Source organism: Mauremys reevesii, linkage group 3, assembly GCF_016161935.1.
Source record: "Mauremys reevesii isolate NIE-2019 linkage group 3, ASM1616193v1, whole genome shotgun sequence".
In the NCBI taxonomy this organism is placed as follows: domain Eukaryota; kingdom Metazoa; phylum Chordata; order Testudines; family Geoemydidae; genus Mauremys; species Mauremys reevesii.
The window spans coordinates 181,407,449-181,426,163 of record NC_052625.1 but is presented as its reverse complement, the minus strand read 5'-3'; the positions used below and the strand labels follow the sequence as shown (position 1 = coordinate 181,426,163).

The window sequence follows — 18,715 nt, the reverse complement described above, 5'->3', positions numbered from 1 at the left end:
CAGAATTTGGCCCAGAATTTTGCTTGGGAGTCACTGTGTGACATTCACCTAGTGTTATCTGCTAGGTCACTACAGTCCTTGACTCTGGGACCCAGCCCTACCCTGCTTTGCTGTGAGAACCCCCATTCCTGCACTGTTCACGCACAGCCTCTGCCATGTAAACTGCTCCTTGAATTGTGTCATTTGGTTGCACTAGCCAATATCTCTGGTCCCAGACACAGCACTAGGAACCTCCGCCTTGCAGTGTCCAGTTATCCCGCTGGATGTTGCAAGTTTATATGAGTTTGTCAATTTAAAAAAGAAATTGATATGTACCAGACTTGTTATCACAAGGGGAGTCTCTGACACAATTCAAACCAAATGCACTGCTTCAGGTAGAATAAACAGATTTATTAACTTGTTGTATCAAGCAGGCAAGGTACTAACAAGCTTCAACAGGACTTTATTTTTACAGTGGAAACCTCATTACCAAGCTGCTGCTGCACCCTCTGTAGCTCTCACTCAGCCTCCTCAACTCCTCCCCCTCCTCCCTGTTTCCTGTTCTTTCAGACTCCCAACAGCCAGTGCTCTGTTCTAATAATACAAGCAGCATTTAAACACCATATAACTACAAAGATAGACATTAAGTGATTACAAGTCAAAGCATAACAAGTCAGATTTGGTCAAATGAAGTAAAAGCAAAACTATTCTAAGCCAATCTTAACACTTTCAATGCCCTTACAAACTTAGATGCTTCTTATCACAGGCTGGCTGGTTGCCCTTCAGCCAGGCTTTCTCCTTTGATCAGTCGTTTGGTGGTGATGTCTGTATATGGAGGTGAATGAGAGAGGAAGAGCATGGCAAACCTCTCCCTTTTATCATGTTCTTCCTCCCCACCACCACTTTTCAGGGTCAGGTGAGCATTACCTAATTGTAGTCCCTATGGAAAGGGGAGTGGATCACTTGAGAGTCCAACAGATCCTTTTGCTGCTGCCTAGGCTAGTGTACTTTGTTTCTGTGAGGCTGGGCTGTGTTTGTCCCATATATGCCCTGATGAGGTGTGAACTGTCCCTCTGCTCTTGGAGAGTTTTTTCCTGGGCTTGCTTTAAGCCATGAGGACACATTTTCAGCCTCAGAACTATATACATGAAACTACAACCTATAACATTACTATAACATCACTATAATAACAATGCTCAGTACATCATGAGCCTTCCGAAGACACCCGACATGACAATCTTTTCATTAGATACCACCCAACCATATTACAAGGATTAACATGGGGGTGTAGGGTGTTCCCACGAGGTACAGAATATCACACTAATGGTTTCATACACCTGACAATGACTTTATTTGACCTTGTGCAAGTCACTTAAATCGTCTGTGCTTCAGTTAAACTGGGGGAAAATAGGAATACTTCTAGGTCTGTCTAAACAGTGTTTTGAAAGTAATATGGAACTACAAAATATCATTATGGTCAGTTAGATGAAGTAGTACTAGGAGGCTTGGAATCCCTGGCTGCTAACTTAGTTCTCGCTGCTAGACTTTGGGCCCTGCACAGCATGAGGAGAAAGATCTGTGTGGTGTTCAAAAAAACCCATAAAGATAAACTTGCAGTACTAAAAATCCTGGCCAGTTCTGGTCACCTCTGTAGCTAATTTTCCCCATTATTAGGTAGGCAAATATGGCAGCACCTTCATGGCTACCTGACATAAAGATCAGAGTACCTGAGGACTGATTTTATATATATATATAAAAATCAAGGTCCCTTTATGCCACTTGGGCAGGTTATATCTACTTTAAGGGCCCTTTATCCTGCCAGAGCAATTTAAAGGGACCCATAATATAAGTGGCTTGGCTAGTATGTGGTAGCTAAGCTTGACCTAAATTTGATTGCCTTTCTTAGGGAAGAAGACCAGCCCAAATGAGAACAGGGCAATGGTTGTCCAAAACTGCATTCTGATTGGCTGGTTGGATATTTCTGATGTCACAGCTGGGTAGCAGCTTTCAGTGCTGCATAGCTGGAACATCATCACTTGAATACCTCAAGCAATCCACCAATATATTTTAAATTGGTGAGAGGTTCAAACTGAGGGTAATAAAGATAAGGCACACTGTGGGTGGGAGGTGAATAGAGAAAGTGTTTAAACTGCTCCCCAAAGTGCCAAATTGCTTCTTCCATGATAGAAGTTGCATCATGACATTCATTTTAACCTTTTGTATAAGTGAATTTTTGTGGTTTTTTAAAATTATTTTTATTTTTAATCTAGGTCTTTATATTGTGTTTGTCCCTATTTAATTCCTGAGGCCCAGAATCTTAAGTGTTTAAATGCCTAACTCTCATAGGCCCAGATCCTCACAGGTACTTAAATGCCTAAGTGCCTAATTTAGCAAAGGTTTCAGAGGGGTAGCCGTGTTAGTGTGTATTCTCAAAAACAATGAGGACCCTTGGAGACTAACAAATTTTATTTGGGCATAAGCTTTCGTGGATTATAACCCACTTCTGGGTTATAGCCCATGAAAACTTATGCCCAAATAAATGTTAGTCTCTAAGGTGCCACAAGGACTCCTCATTAATTTAGCAAAGTAATGAGCCAGATTTTCAACTTCCCTGTTTCAAAGTTGAGCTATCTTTGATTTTTTGACAAGCCATACAATTCGGTATACTGGGGTTGCTTTTGTTTTGGAATTGACAACACACCCACATCTATATTTTCATTCCAGTCACAGCATTTGCAGTGGAGTGACAGCTGGAACTGAAATGATGGGCATGATAATTAAGACATTTCATTATAAATACAGCAGCATTTCAAGTCTCTGTGGAGTCTCAAGTAATGAATGCCATAGCATGAAAGCCAATGTTTCATTGTTAATGATTTTGTTATTGTCACTGAATAGGAATTATAGACCTAATTTAGGATCAGGACCTAAATTCAGACAATCCTAAAAGTCTGCTCTATATAGTTAAGTGAGTTCCTACAGAGCTAGGGCCAGATTTTTACAGCTCTCTGGGCACCTAGACATTTTGGCACCCAGGGAGACTTTCAAATCTGCATCCCTAGGTACTTAAATGGCTTTAAAAATCTGCCCCTTAGTGCTTTGCAGTTTTTAATGATCAAACTCTTATGTTACAGAATTCATTTCAGCCTTCTTAGGTCTGTTGCTTTTGGAAGTTTGTTTACTCTACAGACATTGACATTTCATTAGGAGAAATAAGTGACTGAGGGCTAGCTCAACAGCCTATTAATCTCAAGAGGCCAATTATAAGGCCTTTATCTTATGTCATTTAGGTGTTTGTTAATCATGCTAATTTACATATCAAGATCTCTTGCTTCTGAGTAATGCAATCTTTCAGCAAATATTCTGACCTGATTAAATCTCCAGTCAGTTGTCTCTGTTTGTCAAAGTAATTTTTAATAAAATGAGCAGAGCTTTCCGATTCCAATCCTTTTTTGTAGTCTATGTGCACACTTGAGCTGGTCAAAGAATGTATTCACCAAGTTTTGCCATTACTTGTTGAATGGATTATTTGAGGGGAAACTTCAGCCCCCCCCCCCCACATACATATTCAACCTATATTAAGTACAACTAACTTGTCCGGCAGGTCAAAAATTGACTATGCCTTAATGGGGGGGAAATCTCCCATTCTAGTTCTAAAGGCACTAGTTGTGCCATGCACATGTTTTAGTTTACTTTTTTATTATTGTAATTTATTCATATCACAAATGTGGAATCATGAAACTGATTATCAATGTTTATGCTACAGTATTTAATCGCTGGTCCTTCACAGATTCTTGCACTGCTTGTTTTCTAAATAATTCATTTTACCACTGTGTGAGTTTATCTGTTTGCAGTGTTCTAGATATGTTGGTCCCAGGATATTAGAAAGACGAGTGTCAGTGAAAGAGACAAGCTTTTGAACTATACAGAGCTTTTCTTCTCTCTAGCTCGAAAGATTGTCTTTCACTAACGGAAGTTGGTCTGATAAAAGATATTATCTCCCCCATCTTGACTCTCTCTCATCTATCTGGGTCTTTATATAGGTGTCATTGCTTTAGTATCTGAGCACCTACATCCCGTATTTGGGCCTTGATCAGTGGTCAAACATTTTAAGTCTTGCTTTAAGGAAGAGAATGGGGTTTTCATACACAAAGGCCTAATCTTTCTGTTTTAGATATTTAGTTAAGCGTAAGGAAACAAACACACATGGAGAAAACAAATATACAGTTACTGTATCTAATCTGTGGACAAATAAATAAATAAATACCTGTTCCCAGAGCTGTAAATTCAGCACCTTTCATGATCTCTAAATTCTGGCTCATGGTTTTTCCACTTAATACCTTGATAATACACAGTCCTCCTTCTGAAAGCCCTGGGTAAATTTTTATATACTGGCTTTAGTATTATAGTGTCAGGAGCCTTACAAATGCAGAGAAGTTTTTTAAAAAGTCAGGTTTATTTTAGGTTAAAATAGGTATAGTTTTATTATTTTTGTTGTTACCCAGTAATCCTTTGATTAAAATGACAGCAGGCAAAATTTACTTTGGCGAACTCAGTGAACATGTAATAATCAGGGGCCCAGGCCATAATCAGTAGGCAGATATACAGACTGCTCCTTGGAAAAGAGTGGCGGCAGAAGGCCTGGTCTGCCATTGAGACAGGGGACTTGTTCCTCAATTCTGCAACACCAGTGAAACTCCATTGATTTCAGTGGTGTTGCAAGAATTTTACATTGGCTTACTGGAGAGGAGTGAGGAGCCCCAGGGAATTTCAGCTTGGAGTAGAGAGCAGCCTCTAGGGATCTAGAGCTGTTGTGGGGTAATGGCTGTGAGGGAGACTCCACTTAGACAAATGGGATCTACTTTAAAATAAATAGTACTATATTAGAAAGCTTTGGTATCCTGGCGACCTTTTAAAATAAGTACTTTGTATTTGGCTCAGCTCCCTGGCACTTCCACAACTCCTGTTGTTTTTTAAAACAAACAAACAAATCCTATTCATTTAACGTGATCCAAGAAAAGAGTGGTAGCACATATGACTTTTCCTACAGCACTTTGAAAAATATGTTTTGAGTTAATTAAAAGCAAAAAATAAAATCATCTGAGAAACTATTTGATATCATTCAAAATGAATCACCCAGAATTTGCAAACAAAAGTGTTTTGTTTTTTTTTTGTTTTTTTTTTAAGAATTCCTTCCTTGGAGAGGTTTGTTTCAGATTTGTTCAAATTGTATGCTTGCTTTCAATCCCTGAATGTTCTTTAGATTATAGTGGAAATGCTGAATCAGCTGTGAAAAATAGCTTTTGACTTAATTATATTAATTGATGTACTTGTAATTTTTTTGATCATTTTGGAATAATTGCCTCAACTGGCATTTAATTTGTCACTTGAAGTACAATAATTAGCAAAAGTTCATGAAAGGAAAGTCATCGAAACTTCAAATGAAGTATTTACAAGGTATAATTATTTTGAGTGAGACTGCCAAATAATGTTTAGAGGAAAAAATAGTACTGCAAATGTTAAACTCATTGGGCCTGATATTTCAATTTGCTATGTAGTGCACAGGGTCAGAGGGCTGCGTTAAAAGGAGCAGCTGCTAGTGGGCATGGTATTTTTCTCTTCCCCTTAGCCCTGTAGGGCTGCTCCCATTTGAAGTCAACGGAAGACTCTCAGTGACTTCACTGGGTGCTGGAGTAGTCCCATAGTGCATTTTCAGCCCAGTTGGAAAATGGCTGGAAGAAGCATGATTGGCTGATGGGAGAAACTGCTTGACATGGGCTGGCCCCAAGTGAAGGAAGCCTGAATTCTGCAGCAAAGTGCCAGGGTGGTTCATATTGCTCAGAACAACACGCGTTCTTGTACCATGAAAACCTTCTCCCCACCCACCCAAGCAGGGGGAAGGCATGCTAATCACTGTGGGGGAACCAATGGTAGCCCAGCATACTAGCTGGCAAGGCTGCCAAAGCTGTGGGGTAGTTTGGAAGGCACAAACTATACTGCACAACATCTTGTACAAATTCCAAAATGGCTGCTCCCCCCGCCCCCCCAAGAGAGACGGTTGGAGGAGGGAGCAGGGGAAAGAACGTAGAATGGCACTTCACAGTCCAGGAATTGGAAGCGCTGCTGGCTTGCAATAAATTGGCAGTAGCCTGTATAAATTCCTTAATTTTGAACTTGTTGGCTAGACACAACTAGGACACTCAGCCCCAAGCACCTTAGGAGATTCTCAGGCTGGAGTCTGTCTCTTGCAAACCTGTGCAACAAGGTGCTGGTATTTTCAACTGTATGTGTCCTGAACGTAGTGGTGTAGGAGCAGTGTTGGGTCCAGGATATTAGAGATACAAGGTGGGTGAGCTAATATCTCTTATTGGACCTACTTCTGTTGGTGAGAGAAACAAGCTTTTGAGCTTACACAGAGCTCTTCTTCAGGTCTCAGTCTGGGAGACTTGTCACAGCTAAATAGAAGATGGGACAGATGGTTTAGCATAAATAGTTACACATTTCAAGGGACCATTCCAGGTGAAGTGGCCTGTTAACACCTGCTCCAGTCCATAAGGAGGAAAGGAAGTGGGGAGGAGGTGAAACAGCGGACTGGAAGGGAGGGGTCGGGGTTGGGGTTGTAGATTGTTGTAATAAGCCATAAATCCAGTGTCTCAGTACATGATTTTTAGTGTCTACCAGATTTATGAATTTAAGCTTCCAGACTTGTCTTTTGAAAGTCTTGTTGTGCAGGTTTCCTTTGAGGATGAGGACTGATAGGTCAGCTATCGTGTTTGCTGTGTGAAAAGTGTTCACCCATATGTGATGTGGTGGTTTTGTCTTTTTCCTGTATGAGTTTGTTCATTTGAACATAGTGATTGTCTGTCTGGTTTCACTCATAGTTGCTATTAGGGCATTTTGTGCACTGGATGAGGTATACCACATGTTGTGATAGGCATGTGTAAAACCCATGGATCTTGAAAGGGGTGTTGGAGGGAAGTGTGTGGGCCGGGGGGCGGGGAGAGGAGTTGATAACTATAGCAATGGATATATGTCTGAAGTCAGTGGGAATGGTACTGAGCCAAAAGTGAATCTGTACTTTGGACAGGAATACAGACAGACATATAAATGCAGTGATGTGACAGAGTGTTTCTATAAAAAATATTTGGTGGAAAACTAAATATATTAATGACCTAAATCTGAATTAATTTTATATATGCTATGTTCAGTATATCTTGCATATCTAGTGTACAGAATCGAATGAACAGAATTTAACCATCACAGATGTTGCTTAGCCATCATTTTGCGATTTTTTTCATCCATACCAAACTCCCAGTATTAATTTTGGAAGGGGTTAAGAGGGGGCAATCTTTGGGGTGCAGCATGGGGGACTGTAACAGGAAATTTGGGCGGTGGGAGTTGAAAAAGCCCAGTAACTGAGCCTTCATGAAAAGTACTTACATAAAAGCCAGCATTGGTCTGGGAATGCAAAGTGCAGCTCACGTATAGCTAGGGGCCAAAGCAACCAGGCAAGTTCAAATTTACATCACTGTGTTGAGCCAACAGCACAGCTGCATCAAATTACTTTCTTAAAAACAGGAAGGAATGGAAGCTTGATTACAAGTACTACAGACTCTCTACTAAAATGAAACATCTTTACATAGGGCTGGAGACATGGTCCACAACTAACAGCCTAGGAATAGGCAGCGAGAACATGGAAGTAATCCAGAAAAATTAGTTTCATTGTGGTATAAAATTTCAAGTATCTGTATTGTTAATCAGAAGTACAGTATCCAGCCAGGTATTGTGTTTGCACAGTATTATTACTAACAAATGCACAATTTCGTATTTTTTTTTTAAGGCACAACACTTTACAGACTAGGAAAATAATTTAACTGAAGGTCTAAATTAAACCATTTGTTTTATTAAATAATTTTGATGTAACTGTAGACAATGTATCTATATGTTGGCCTTGATCTTGTAATCTGTTCTACAGAGACCAATCTTTGCACATGCACCAAGTCTAAATGAAGTCACTGGGACTCTGTACAAGTATAAGGGTTAGGCTGTGTGGATCAGATGCAGGTTCAGGGTTTAGTGTTTTCATTTCTCATACGGTAAACCTGTACCAGAAATCTGTCTTACTAGGTACATCCTGTCTCAAGAGTACATCTCAAAACACTTTCCAATGTACTGAGCCAAACTCTGCTCTATTATGCCAGTGTAAATCCAAGGTATACACAGAGTAACACCAGTGTAACTGAGAAGTTTGGCCAGCTGAATCCTGCTTCCTTATATTACCTACATTTGCAACTGATTATTTTGTTGCAGTCCTTTTTGCGGAGTTGCATAGAGTTTCATTGCACATGTGTAATATCTAGAACTTGAACTAAAGCAGCAGACTAAAAAGATTCTCTCATAAATATAAGAAAAATCTGTCTCAAACTCTGAAAATAGTATTTTGTGCTATTTTTCTGTTGATGAATTCCAGATATTTATTCATAATTTAAAGTCTCTCCTCCCCTCCAGTTTCAGACTGCAGCAATGCATTGCCATGGAATCCTGTCACATGATAGGAGCCTTCACCTAAAGGATAGTTGTTTGACTCAAATTACCTCCTGTATCTTACTGCTATCTAACCATACTGACAGGTTTCGGAGTGGTAGCTGTGTTAGTCTGTATCTGCAAAAACAATGAGGAGGCCTTGTGGCACCTTAGAGACTAACAAATTTATTTGGGCATAAACTTTCGTGGGCTAAAACCCACTTCATCAGATGCATGGAGTGAAAAATACAGTAAGCAGGTGTGTGTGTCTATATATAATGTATTACAGCACATGGAAAAAAGATGGGAGTTTACTTTTTGTAGTGCTAACACCCATCTTTTCATGTGCTATATACCTGCCTACTGTATTTTTCACTCCACGCATCTGATGAAGTGGGTTTTAGCCCACGAAAGCTTATGCCCAAATAAATTTGTCAGTCTATAACTATACTGTTTCCCGCCCCGGCATTCATACTTCACAAAACAAAAGGGGATCATAGGAATTTTAGAAATGTAGAACGGGAAGGGCCGTTCAGAGATCTAATCCATTTCCCCCTCCCCTGTCCCACCCCCAGGATGAGGCAATACTCAGTATATCTAGACCATCTCTGACAGGTGTTTGTCCAACCTGTTCTTAACAACCTCCAATGATTGGAGTGCTACAGCCTTCCTCGGAAGTCTATTCCAGAGCTTAACTAGCCTTATAATTAGAAAGCTTTTCCTAATATCTAACCTACATTTATCTTACTGCAGATTACAGCCACTATTTATTGTCTTATCTTCAATGGACATGGAGAACAATTGTTCTCCTTCTTTAAAACAGCTCAATGTATTTGAAGATCCCACCCCCCCGCCCCCAGCTGTCTTTTCTCAAGTCTAAACATATCTAGTTTTTATAACCTTTTCTCAGAGGTCAGGTTTTCTAAACCTCATATCATTTTTGTTGCTCTCCTCTGGACTCTTTCCAATTTGTCCGCATCTTTAAGTGTGATATCCCAAACTGGACATGTTACTCCAGCTGAGAGGCTTCACCACTGTCAAGTAGAGTAAGACAGTTGCCTCCTGGGTCTCTCATACCACACTCCCTGTTAATAAATCCCAGGATGACATTAGCCTTTTTTCAACTGCATTGCATTGTTAGTGCCTATTCAATTTGTGATGCACTATATTACCCAGATCCTCTTCTGCAGTATTACTACCTAGCCACTTATTTCCCATTTTGTATTTGTGCACTTGATTTTTCTCACCTAAGTGGTGTACTTTACCCTTGTCTTTACTGAATGTCATCTTGTTGATTCCAGATCAATTCTCTAATTTATCAAGGCCATTTTGAATTCTAATCCTGTCCTCCAAAGTACTTGAAACACCTCCCCGGCTGGTGTCATCTGCAATTCTATAAGAATACTCTCCACTCCACTATCCGAGCTGTTAATGGAAAATATAGAATATATTGGGCCCAGGATAGACCATGTAGGACCCCACTCAATACGTCCTTCCAGTCTGACAGAGGAAAAACTGATAAATACTCTTTTAAAGTGTACTTTTTGAACCAGGTGGGTGCCCACTTTATAGTAACTTCATCTTGACCACAATTTCCTAGCCTCATTATGAGAACATCATGTGGGACCATGTCAAAAGCCTTACTAAAAATCCATATATCAAGTCTGCTGTTTCCTCCCTATCCACTAGGCCAGTAACCCTGTCAAATAAGGAAAGTAGGTTGGTTTGGCATGATTTGTTCTTGACAAATCATGCTGGCTAGTCCTCATAACCCTATTATCCTCTAGGTGCTTACAAATTGATTCTTGAATAATTTGTTCCAATTTTTTTCAGGTATCAAAGTTAGGCTGATTGGTATATAATTTCCTAGGTCCTCTTGGTTTAAAGATAGGTGTTATGTTTGCCCTTCTCTAGTCTTCTGTCCTCCATGAATTCTTGAAGGTTGCTTCAGCTAGTTCTTTAAGTACCCTACAGTAAATTTTCCCAGGCCCTGCTGAAATGAATACATTTAACTTCTCTAAATGTTTTAACCTGTTCTTTCCCTATTCTGGCTTGTATTCCTTCCCTTTTGTTCTTAATATGAACGTTGTTTAGCATCTTGTCACAATTACTACTTTTAGTGAAGACTGAAGCAAAATGGACATTGAATTCCTCAGACATCATCTGTTAAATTTCCTTCCCCAGTATATAGAAGACTTAGAGTAAGAGGAAGAGAAAGATGAAAGAAAGTGTATTTTAGAGAACCTCTTCTTGTTGCCTTATGTCTTTTGGTTAGGTGTAACTCATTTTGTGCCTTAGCCTTTTTGTGATGTGAGTGCATTAGAGGGAATGACCAGTGGCTCTGTTACACATACTCTTAAAAGCTGTTTTTCTTCATGTGCGTGCCATATGCACACTTTGAAGAAATGCTGTAGTGTTATCGGTTTTGTAAGATGAAAGATTCTTTGAGGAGTAGGGGCAAACAGTGAAGAGATTGTTCTCTGCCCTAACTCTCTAAGTAGAGTCAATTCATGGGATAGAGTTGCTGCCTGGGAATTGATCATTAGTGTTTTTGGATGGAGATTCAGAAAGAGAGGTTTGCCTGAGTGCTCTTTGCTACCACCTCTATTCAAACACTAGTGTTTATATGCAATAAAACAAATTATATTAAGAAAATACCAAGACTCTGCATCATTGGAAGACTCTTCTAACTGGCAGTTGATCTGCAAGGCCCTTACAGCTGGCACCACTTGCCAGAGGAGAGGCAATATGCTTAGGTTGCCTCTATATAAAGGCTAAAGATTTTAATTTCCTCATATCTGGTAATAAGATCCTAAAATATCAGCTTTCTTTCTTTTAATTGATTTGCACTACAATTTGGTGTCTCTTTGATAATATTCCTCTGAAGATATTGAATTTGCCAGAACCAAAAAGTTGTGTTCAGAATAGGCTTTGTTCACGAGACATTGTATTGTAGAACTTCCAGTACTATATAGACATTTCCAGTTTAACGTCTAATGTCTCATCTGGGAGAGTGGGGAAACCAAAACAAACCTGAGTCAGTTGCTAGCTGTAATTTAAGTTAAATTAAAAGGTAGAGGAGAGAAATAAGCTTCCCACCCACTCTGCACCCCTAAATTGTCAATGTTGTGTTAAGCATCGATATCCTAACCTCTTTGTCCTTGATGGTATAAATGACCCCGATATCAATTCTTGGAACTGGCTTTACCAATAGCTGCAATGGGAGGTAAGAAGTGTGCACCCGTGTGTGTAAACAATGTTGGACCAGATCCTCAGCTGGTATAACTGGCATAGTCCAATTGACTGACTTCAGTGGAACTGTGCAATTTATACCAGGTTTAATAATAATATTATTATTTATTATTTATTTAGGTGAGGATATGGCCCAAGATATATTCTATGAAAACTTAACTCCTTGGATTTTCCTGATTTCTTACTGACTATTTAGCTATGTAACCTTAATATTTTCTTAATTCTTAAAGCATTGTTTTGTGTGGAACTTCCTAAGGTTTTCTTCTTGCTATGTTTAAAAAAAATAAATATGTACAAAGGAATCTAATTCTCCAGTACTCTAGAGTTCTGCTGACCTGCAAAAAAAAATCAGTTCCAGTGTGTGTAAACACCGAAGTCTGACTATTTGGCTAGACAGCACTGGTATGCCCTTTGCCAGGAACTTTACAAGTTCTACAAGAGAGCCATTCTGCTGCTGCTCCACTTCTAAAATGCATACTGAGAGCATCGCTAACAGGTATTTTATAGAGTGCACAGAAACCCTTCTTCAAATGCTGTGCATCTTAGATGTATAGGAGCTGTTTTATCACTTAAACCCTTGCTCTAAAACCCACTGAAGTTAAACGGAGTCTTCTCTACACTTCTTAATGGGCCTTCTATGAGACCTTGAGGCCTAATTTAATTAACGTTTCAATATGTGATTAACTGTAAACACTATATCAAGGGGGCAGAAGTCTCTCTTCAACCTCTTTGAACCTTACAAATTTTTCAGGTGCTTGATCATCTATTCTATATAGGTTCTTACAACACACTCATCACTCTATCTAAGCACCTTGCAGCTATGGAGCTCTGCAAACAAAGGCTGTTCTAAACTCTTCAGTGGGAAAGGTGTATATTTTTTTCGTTTTGCCAGAGTTTTTGAATACAGGAATGCAAGAAAAATCCTTAGGCAGGAGAGAGACTGGAAGGCTGCTAGCTGGACCACTTGGTAATAGTCACCATAATATAATTAAATTTAACATCCCTGTTGTGGGGAAAACACCACAGAAGCCCAACACTAGTATTTCATTTCGGAACCGGGGACTACACAAAAATGAAGTTAATGAAACAGAAATTAGAAGGTACAATGCAAAAAGTGAAATCCCTGCAAGCTGCATGGAAAGACACCATAATAGAGGCTCAATTTAAATGTATACCCTAAATTAAAAAAACATAGTAAGAAAACCAAAACAGTGCCACCGTGCCTACACAACAAAGTAAAAGAAGCAGTGAGAGGCAAAAAGGCATCCTTTTAAAAAGTGGAATTTATATCCTAGTGAGGAAAATAGAAAGGAGCATAAACTCCGGTAGATGAAGTGTAAAAATATAATTAGGAAGGCCCAAAAGAATTTGAAAAACAGCTAGCCAAAGATTCAAAACATAACAGCAACATTTTTTTTAAGTATATCAGAAGCAGGAAGCCTGCTAAACAACCGGGGGGGAGCGCGGTGCACTGGACGATCAAGATGATAAAGGAGCACTCAAGGATAAGGCCATTTCAGAGAAACTAAAATAATTCTTTGTATCAGTCTTCATGGCTGAGGATGTGACGGAGGTTCCCAAACCTGAGGCATCCTTTTTAGGTGACAAATCTGAGGCACTGTCCCAGATTGAGGTATCATTCAAGGAGGTTTTGGAACAAATTGATAAACTAAACAGTAATAAGTCACCAGAACCAGATGGCATTCACCCAAGAGTTCTGAAGGAACTCAAATGTGAAATTGCAGCACTACTAACTGTAGTCTGTAATGTATCACATTTAAATCCGCTTCTGTACAAAATGACTGGAGGATAGCTTATGTGATGCCAATTTTAAAAAGGGCTCCAGATATGATACCGGCAATTACAGGCTGGTAAGCCTGATTTCAGTACTGGGCAAACTGGTTGAAACTATAGTCAAGAACAAAATTGTCAGACACATAGATGAACATAATTTGTTGGAAGAGTCAACATTTTTTTTTGTAAAGGGAAATCATGCCTCACCAATCTGCTTGTTGACCCCCTCAAAGAATTCTAGCATGTGGACAAGGGAGATCCAGTGGACATAGTGTTCTTAGATTTCCAGAAAGCCTTTGGCAAGGTCCCTCACCAAAGGCTCTTAAGCAAATTAAGCTGTCATGGGATAAGAGGGAAGGTCCTCTCATGGATCAGTAAGTAGTTAACTGACCATTTATTCCCTATCTTTTTTCAGACTGGAGAGAGGTAAATAGTGGTGTTCCCTCCAGCAGTCTGTACTGCGACCAGTCCTATTCAACATATTCATAAATGATCTGGAAAAAGGGGTAACCAGGTGGCAAAATTCACAGGTGATACAAAACTACTCAAGACAATTAAATCCCAGGCAGACTGCAAAGAGCTACAAAAGGATCTTTCAAAACTAGGTGACTGGGCAACAAACTGGCAGATGAAATTCAGTGTTGATGAATGCAAAGTAATGCACATTGGAAACACAATCTTAACTATACATATAAAATGATGGGGTCTAAATTAGCTGTTACCACTCGAGAGAGATCTTGGAATCATTGTGGATAGTTCTCTGAAAACAGCCACTCAGTGTGCAGTGGTAGTCAAAGCGAACAGAATGTTGGGGATTATTAGGAAAGGGATAGATAAGACAGAAAAGATCATATTGCCTCTATATGAATCCATGGTAGCCCACATCTTGAATACTGCATGAAGATGTGGACTCCCCATCTCAAAAAAAAAATGCATCAGAATTGGAAAAGGTTCAGAAAAGGGCAACAAAAATGATTAGGGATATGGAAAGGCTGCCATATGAGGAGAGATTAATAATACTGGGACTTTTCAGCTTGGAAAACAGACATCTGGGGGGGGAGAGATAAGACTGAGGTCTATAAAATCATGACTGGTGTGGAGAAAGTAAAAAGGAAGCATTAGTCCTTCTCATAACACAAGAACTAGAATTTACCAAAAGAAATTAATTGGCAGCAGGTTTAAAATAAACAAAAGGAAGTATTTCTTCACACAACACACAGTCTACCTGTGAAACTTTGCCAGAAGATGTTGTGAAGACCAAGACACTAACAGGGCTAAAAAAAAAAAAAAGACTGAATGAATTAATGGAGGATAGGTCCATCAATGGCTATTAGCCAGGATGGGCAGTGATAGTCCCTACCCTCTGTTTGCCAGAAGCTGGGAATCAGCGACGGGATAGATCACTTGATTACCTGTTCTGTTCTGGGGCACCTGGCATTGGCCACTGTTGGAAGACAGGATAATGGGCTATATGGACCTTTGGTCTGACCCAGTATGAACATTCTTATATTATGCTAAGTTCTTATGGATGGGGTCATGACTGTCTTAGAGAACTCTCCTTCTGTGGGAACATAAGATGCTGTTACACTGTGTGATTTTTTTCTGAAAAAGCCTAAAATAAAAACCATACTTAAATAGGTTAATTATGTCCAACTGTAGCTCTAAATCATTAACCACAAAACTAATAGGCTATTTTATACCTTCAGGGCACTCACTGATGTCCACTCTGGAGCCTTCATAACAATAGCAACGTTTGTTGCTTTTCATTCTTTTGTTAAATCTTGTACTTGTCTGAGTAGAATGAACCATTCAAAGAAAACCACTGAGCAGAAAAATAATCCAACGTTCCACCTAGGGCAAAAAAAAAAAAGTGGTGAGTGGGTGGGTTTTTTCTTTATTTTTAGGAAGAAAAAAATCTAATGTACATTCATCTATCTGTATTCATTTCTGATGGATAATGTGCCAAAAATACCTAAAATTTGTTTTGAATTAATAAAGGTTATCAGAAGCATCACTATTGTTGACTCTAAGTTCAGCAATTGTTGGCACATGAAGCTTGGCATTTATTTTAATTCACTTTAAGCTCTGCCTGTAGGAATGAAGGAATGGATGTTTTTGATGGATATACTGAAAGCTTATGGTAGAAGGAAATATTAGTGCATCCGTTAACTAGTAGTAACATGAGTGCTTAGGGGAAGTACTGGCTGTGTTGTCTTGGCACATTACTGCCTCTGAGAGGCTAAAGTAGCAAACATCAAGTGGCTGTATGTTGGGGCGGGGGCGGGGGAGATTTCCACAAACCATAGTGAGTCCCTTATTCGAAGTCTGGCATTCCATGAGGGATAAGAATTTGGCTGTAAATATATAATGTAAAGGGGTTAGGCTGTGAATGGTATATTGCTATTCCAAAATTACTAATGGGGAAACCTCAAAAGAATTGGCACTTCAGTACACTTAAACCCTGCCCCAGTAAGAAGTTGGGATGCTTTATTAATGCTTTTTTTTAACAAGTCTGAATAGCAAATGTCTATATGGATATTAAAACTGTATATGTTTGATAATCTTCTACTTTTGTAGGTTGCTTGTTTGCTCCAAAGATTTAATAACCTGAGACAGTGATTTTCAACCTGTGGTCTGCCAGAGGACTGCCAGAAATCCGCATACAATGCCTAAGATTTCCATAGAAGTCTGCACCTCCATTCGAAATTTTTTTTAGGGCTCCACAAAGGAAAAAAGCTTAAAAACCACTGATCTAAGATAAGACTGAATGTTTTGCTTCTTTACCACTTAGCATGCAAGGGCTCCAAGCCTGACTGGGGCCTAAGAACATTATCTTAATACAAATATAACCCTTCCTAATTAGTATTGCTATTTATTTAAACTGCTTCAAAATAAAGGACATTCAGCCTAGCCTCTATCTTGCTTGGGGTCTGTTCTATCAGCTGTTTCTCATGCTGCTGCTCATAGCTTCCACATACTGGCATAGTATAACTTGTTGCTATTATGATTTGACAGTAAAGAAAGACAAGGCTGGCTGGCTGTCCGTGTACTGCTGGTACTTGAACCTGTAATGTTGGATAATCTCTTCCCTTTTATTCAATATCCATACAAAGACATTGGGAGAGGAATGTGTCTCGAGGCTGAAGCGTTCACCCACTGGGTAAGCCCTGGGGGTTCCATTTGAAAGGAGGGATTGGAGTCAGTGATCCTGTTCATCCTTGTTATATTTGTTCCACCTCAGTAGAAGTGTTCTAACACTACTTCAAAACAAATCGCTAGTCATACATAGACATAATTGAAGCCATATTTGCACTGCAAATCCTCAGAGAAGTTCTGAGAAAACTGAGATGACAACTAGGTGTGGTCTTTAAATTGTGGACTTGGAGAAGGCAATCACGTACCAAAAGAACTAATTTGGTGTAGTTTATGATGGAGAGATGTGACAGAAGTAGGGTGACCAGATGTCCTGATTTTATAGGGACAGTCCTGATATTTGAGGCTTTGTCTTCTATGGGTGCCTATTACCCCCCACCCCCTGTCCTGATTTTTCGCACTTGCTCTCTGGTCACCCTAGACAGAAGGATATGCTCATCTCATGGGCAGCGGGTAGAATAGAGAGCTGCCACTGGATCCCTGGTTGTGGGGTTTGGCGGGGGGGGCGGGGAGTGTTTTGCTTTATTATGCCCCATGCAGGTTCTGGGGTGGCTGAGGAGGCTGTACATGCTATTCAGTTGCCTGGGTTCATCAGTAATCTCCATGGACTCCAAATATCACCTCCTCAGCTGCCCTGGAACCTGCCTGGGGCATATCAAAAGCTTCTTTGGGACGAGTTGCTTTTCCTGGGGCAGCTTGGGTTCTGGGGAGGCACAGCGTGGCCAGGCTGTGGGGGGGAGGGGTACTTATGGCTTTGGCCAGCCTAAGACTCTTCCGGCTGTGTGTGTGTGTGTGTGTGTGTGTGCGTGCGTGCTCTCAGGGCTCCAGCTGTGTTTGGGGGTGTGAAAGGGGCAGAGCCAGAGGATAGCCTCCCTGAAGTGGGGCTCTACCTGCCACCCATGGCCCATCTTATCCAGGATGGGGTATAGTGGTGTGATTGCTGTAGTGAAAACTAAATGGGGCTGCAGTAGAAAATTTCCAGTAAATGTTAGCCAACAGCAGGGGTCAGTGTGGAGCTCTTTTTTGTTTGTTGCTGTCATGGATGTGATATGTAAGAAGATATGAAGGGATCTACCTTGGAACATGCTGCTAGTTGATGATTTAGTGATATGTGCAGAAGTCAACTTTGAACAGTGGCAATACAATTGTAAGTGGGCTGGGCTTAGATTGAACCCTGGTCAGAGCAAGGCTATAAATGAGGGAGGAGAATTCACCGCCTAGGATATCGCAGGCAGAGAGCTTAGAGTGAAAGAACTTAAATATCTAGGATCAATGGTTGCTGCTGCTGATGGTGCCCTCCTGAGATATGTGTGGCCTAGCACTAAGGCTGTGTGGTGCAAAACGTGGGAGCTGACCCCTGTTCTGTGACAAAAAGATACCAATAAAGTTAAAAGGTACAGTGCATAAAACTGTAATTTGACCCATTTTTGGTACAGAACAGTTTAGCCAGCCCCAAGAGATGGTCAAATGATCATGACAGGAAACAAAATGAGATTGTAAGGAGCCTAATGTGGATTGCTCCAACTGAAGACTATTTTAGAGAGGCTAGGCTAAGTTTATGGGCATATTCAGAGGAGACCGGAGCGTTGTATTAGTAGGGTGGCTCATGCAATAACTGTGGACAAAAGACAACCAATGGGGAGACCAGAAGGCTTGGTTTATGGACTGGATATCAGCGGATCTTGGAGCATAAAATGCCAGGATATCAGCCTGGCATAAAATCATGAGTTCTGGAAGAAGGCTAAAATAGTTGCTGACCCCAAATAGAGAAGTGGCAAGAAAGGGAGAGAAATAATTGTCTGTCCGTGGTCCCACGGAATAAGAGAAACAGATTTAATGAAGCACCCCTTGATTTGTGTATTATTGGGGTTTGGTTCCCCGCTTATCTGGGGCTCTTTCAAAGAGCCCAATTACATTTTTCATCTGAGTTCTCTTCTCTAGCTTATTCTTGGAGACTGGGCTCTCATCAAATGTGTAGCATTAATTCCCACTTCTTTCCACCTCCTTTGAACAG

General features: G+C 40.2%; 1 long non-coding RNA gene across 8 annotated transcripts in view; it reads left to right on the top strand.

Annotated features, from left to right (window-relative positions):
• Positions 1–16,450, top strand: part of LOC120401564 — a 48,556-nt gene extending 32,106 nt beyond the window's left edge. For all 8 annotated transcript variants that reach the window (XR_005596550.1, XR_005596548.1, XR_005596551.1 and 5 more), the window contains one exon: positions 16,126–16,450. This is a non-coding gene — a long non-coding RNA (uncharacterized LOC120401564). The remainder of the gene's footprint in view (positions 1–16,125) is intronic.
• Positions 16,451–18,715: the final 2,265 nt, after the last annotated feature.